The following is a 5500-nucleotide window of genomic DNA, read 5'->3' on the forward strand; positions in this document are numbered from 1 at the left end:
CCGTTGGGCCATTTCCAGCCCATGTTATCTTTCGGCCTTCTCAGAGCCCATTTATTCTTGGGCTCATTTCCATCATTCGTTTACTTACGGCCCGTTACTGTCATTTTTTGCTTGTGGGCCAAATTCAGCCCGTGGTTACAGTCGGCCCGTTTGTGGTCCGTTAATACGTTGGGCCGTTTTCATAGCGTCATCAAATAGTGCCTATTAACGATGGCCCGTTATGGTCGGCCCATGAACGGACGATTCCAACTCTAGCCCGTTTACGGCCATAATGCGGTCTGTTTGGCCCATGTTTGGCCAATCGATCATACGACCCGTATAAGGCCCATTGATGATACGGCCCGCAGAAGGCCCATTGTTTCTACGGCCCGTAGAAGGCCCATTGTTTCTACGGCCCGTAGAAGGCCCACTATTTCTACGGCCAGTAGGAGGCCCAGTGTCACTACAGTAAATATTAGCCCATGGTTATTGTGGCCTAGTTTTAAAAAATAGGTTATTGCAGCCACTAGCTAACCGCGGAAAAAGAACTGCAATGACTACAAGCAAACAAATAAACAAGACAACAAGGAAATAAATAAGCAAGCAACTAACGCTAGGCTCTCACGGCTATTACACATATTACATCCACTGGGCATCAAAGTTCGCCACCAGTGCAAATATAGGGAACAAAGCAGCATATCATATACACTGGTTGTCAAAGTTGGCGACCAGCGCAAATAAACGCCGCAGCAAAACAAATCCAGAGCTGAAACCACTTCAGAAGATCTCAAGAAACAATATCCTGGGTACCCATAATGCTGGCAAGATGCTTAGCAAGCTTATTAACTTTCTCGTTTGGCGCTTAAATCCTCCAACGCCTGCTGTTGCACCAGAAAATATGCATCTGAATTCTGCAGGGACTTCCTCAGTCCTTCAGCTTCCTGTTGCAGCACATCTGATCGATGTCTTTCAACTTGAAGTTGAGACTCAAGAAGACGAACTGATTCAGGCAGCGAGTTCGAAGAGCTTGTGCCAGCAGTAGTGGCCAGTAACTCGAACACTACATCAAGACAGTACTTTTGGGTTCCCTCACTGTCGTTAAGATAGTTTTTATCAGCTTTCTTGGAGACCAACAGGGATGTCTCACTATCTTGAACCTTATCTGCATTACTTCCTTTACCATTGGATAACGCGGTACTGTTCTCCAATATTTTGTCCGCATTCTAAAAGAGAAACAAGCAGACACATCACATGTTTACCATGTTGTATATGAAACTCATTTTCGTAAATGAGTTCAGTAGTAAAGTGGACAGGATAACAGCATGAACAAACATATATCTATGTACCATCGTCACTTTATGGTCTATATCATTCTAGTTTTTGTTGCCAAATCAAGATAGAGACACAGTTCAATAATATTTGTTCAAGACAAAGCAGAATAGACAGAATATAAGTGTGGGTAACTATAGAGCAATAACAACACTTGTAATGTGCATGACATGAGAACATAACTGTTCATTCAATTGAAACTAAAATCAACATAGAGCAGGTTACAACAGCAAACCAGTTAAAGACACAGGTTTAAAACATACCTGTTGTGCCATTGGAGTTTCAATTCCATCCTTCAAAATTGAAAATAGTTGGTATGAGTAAATACAGTAATGCAAGAGCAAAGGAGTATGAACCATAGCTACAGAACCTGACCTGAGAACAAATCTTCTTCTCCTTTAAGCATTGAGTTGGGATTCGGAGTGGTGGTCCTCGTGCTTTGGGCACTACAGTTCCCTTACTAACTGCTCGTGTTTGGGTGCTCTGTGGTGGAGACGGTGCTGTGTCAACTGGAACTGGGTTACTACCTGCCGGAGTTGGGGTTAGAAGGGGTGTAGCTGGTTCTCTGTCCAACTGGGTAGGGGTACAATCTACGAGAGTCTGGGTTATGTGTGGTGGATCTGGTCCTTGGGCAAGTACAACCGTGGTTCTATCTGCATCAACTGGTAGCACTATCTTTTCTGAAGACCGTGTTGTTACTCCCTTAGATACTGCCATCACGCTCTCCAATTCAAATGGCTGATAAACAATAAAAGTAATTGAAATTATAGACATTGTATGATAGACAGGTGCAATGGATAGGGGAATAAAAGAGGGCATGAAATAATTCATATTTATGTTGTCTAACCAAACAGGATAGCATGACACAATTTCACATATATGATGGCTAACTAAACAGGATAGCATGACACAATTTCACATTATGATGGCTAACTAAAAAATATGGAAAGACATAGTTCAAAATATGAGACTATGTAAACAGGATGACATGACATAACTATATAATGTGTTTATTAAATAGGTTGGCATGCCATAATTCACATACATTCACGGATAGAATGCCATAATTCAAAATATGATGACTGTAAACACTAAACAGGATGAGATGATATAACTATATGATGTCTTTATTAAATGGGTTACCATGCCATGATTCAGATAGATGATGTGTATGTACTATGTAAACATGATGGCATGATATAATTCAAATATATGATTTATATAGTAAGCAAGTAAGCAGATGGCAATCCATATATGATGTAAAAACTAAGCAATGCAAGACAACATGCATGACATGGGTAATATAACCCTGCCAAGTTTGAGCATAGACCTCAGGGGGGAAATAGGACTCGTCATCAGTCTCTGAATCCTCCTCTGAGGAGCTCTCTGTAACCAGCAAGATGTCTGCTTCAGCAGGTAGCATTGCTGCTCTGAATACCTTGTTTTCACTCCAGATACTTCCATCACCACTTCAAATGGCTGATGCACAGGAAGAGTAGTTGAATATACAAACGTTGTCGACAAATGGAACACGTAATACAAAAAAATGATAGCATGATATAATTCACATACATGATGATTGGCTAAACAGCATGGCATTGCATAATTCACATATATAATGCTTTGCAACAAGATAGCATTGTATAATTCACATATATAATGTCTTGCAACAAGATGGCAATGCATAATTCACATATATGGTAATTAGACACTGAACAGGTGGCATTCACGCAAAGCATGTCTAAACTAATCAAATGACATAGCAATGCGAGATACCATACGCACGATATGAGCAACATAACCCTGCCAAGTTAGAGCATACACCTCGGGGGGGAATAGGACTGGTCATCTGTCTCTGAATCCTCCTTTGAGGAGCTATATGTAACCAGCGAGATATGCGCTTCGTCAGATAGCATAGTCTGCTCTGAAGACCTTGTTTTCACTCCAGAATTTGCTATCACCGTGTCAAATGGCTGATGCACACGAAGAGCATTTGAATGTACTAACATTGTTGACAAATGTAATATGTAACGAAAAAAAGGATGGCCTGATATAATTTACATATAAGATGACTGGCTAAGCTGGATGGCATTGCAAAATTCACATATATGATGCCTGGCTAAACAAGATGGCGTTGCATAATTCACATAAACGATGAATAAACTAAACAGATGGCATTCGCACAAAGGATGTCTAAACTAAGCAGATGACATATTTGATGTATAAAGTAAGCAATGCAAGACACCATATGCATGATATAACCAACATCAGCATGCCAAGTTAGAGCGAAGACCTCAGGGGGTAAATAGGAGTTGTCTTCTCCTTCTGAACCCCCCTCAAAACAGATATCTTCCTCTCGATTACAATCCGAAATGCGTGGAGGGGGGGTTGCCTTTGCGCCTACCATGGAGCGACGTATGCATGAAATTTTATTGCCACGCAAGGCTCGTCTCTTTTGCTCTACATGTTCAGTTCCATTGTTTACAATAACTGTCATGCATAGGAATAAAACATAGTGATATTATGTAAGGAGTGCATGCAGAAATCCAGAGTGATGGTAGCAACCTGTGGATAGACCCAAAACCAATAATAGCAGGTAGATAGTGGCTTCAGTTAAAAAATACAGATAATGGCTTCTTTACTGTTTGTTTCCCACCCAACATGAAACTCATAGTAGACACCGGAGATTAACCAGATAGTAGATAGATACTATTGATAGCGGCCCCGATATGTACCCCACAACCATTTAAAAACTCAAGTTTGACCATTAGTTTGGAGCTGACTCAGAGTCTAATCGGTGAACAGGACAATAAAGTAGCATGTAATATTAAGCGATGCATAACGTAAGCAGACACGAAAGAGTGCGACCTCTCTTGCGGACCCGTGTAGTCCTCGAGGTCATCTGCTCGGTTGATGATGGTAATGCAGTTTTCATGGATGCCAGCGGCGGGGAAGAAGATCTGAGGCGGCGAAAGACAGCTTGGAGGCCAGATCCCTGCTGTGCTGGACCCTTCTGTAGTTGGAGCAGCTGAGCTGGGGTGGACGACGGCGCAGAAGGAGCGGGACAAACCACGCAAGGTTTTCTTTGACAACTATCTGTAAGAGAAGTAATTCTGTAAGGGCTCGTTTGAATTGGAGGATTCCAACAATGCAGGGATAGGAAATAGACAGGAATAGGATAGGAATGACCGTGCAAAACAGAGAATTTAAAAACACGGGATTTCTGCCAATTTGGGTGTTTGACTCACAACAATTGGAAGATCACAGGATGCAAAGAAGCATGGTGAGATTAAGTCAAACTACAAGAAAATGTACGGTTATAATGCTATTATGCTACTATCTCTTAGTCTTGTGCTTCATGAATAGGAATTTGAAAAGGAGGACAAGTGAAAATTAAAATTCCTACGTTTTTTCTTTCAAGGAGACACTAAAGGAAAAAATCTGTGTGCTCAGTGGACAATATATATAACATGTAGAGTAAAAAAGAGATGCAACAAGTGTACAACCTTTTTGGTGAAGCCATGTCGATCTCAGCGTGATTGGGTTGGCCGGTGAGGATGCTCCGGCTGACTTTGCTGTCGGAGGAGGGGAAGAAGATCTTAGGCGTCTGGAGATGGAGCCCGAGGTACTGCTCCGCTGTGATGGAGGGTTTCGTCGTTGGAGCGGCTCCGGTGAGTTGTACGACGCCGAGGCTGAAGCAGGGTAAGAGAGACAACGAACAACGTTAACCTGAGTGGAATTCTAATAGCATCTCCAATACATGACGTAAAATACATAACCATAAAGCGCTAGATGTAAAATACATTAGCCGCTCATCTCTGAACTTAACTGTCGAAACTGAACTTAACTGTCGAAACTGAACTTAACTGTCGAAACTGAATTTGGCTGTCGAAACTGAATTTTGTTGTCGAAACTGAACGCACTAGCAAGGTGAGGCTACACGTCGGTCAACTGACTTTTTCATCTCTGGTCAGTCGATTTTGCAGCCGTTGGATACGAAATCAAGGGCATGCGGTTCATCTTCAACCTCCACCCCCCTGAGCCACCAGCCACCACCGGCCAAACAGCAGCCCCCCGCCGCCCGCGGCCGGCGGTGCACCGCCCCGCCCGCCCCAAAAACACTCCCCACCGCCGGTCCGCCGCCGCCCCGGCCATCCCTCTAGGCCCCCCCGTGCCGAGATTTTTCTCCGGC

The sequence above is a fragment of the Triticum aestivum genome, chromosome 4D (assembly GCF_018294505.1).
Source record: "Triticum aestivum cultivar Chinese Spring chromosome 4D, IWGSC CS RefSeq v2.1, whole genome shotgun sequence".
Classification (NCBI taxonomy): domain Eukaryota; kingdom Viridiplantae; phylum Streptophyta; class Magnoliopsida; order Poales; family Poaceae; genus Triticum; species Triticum aestivum.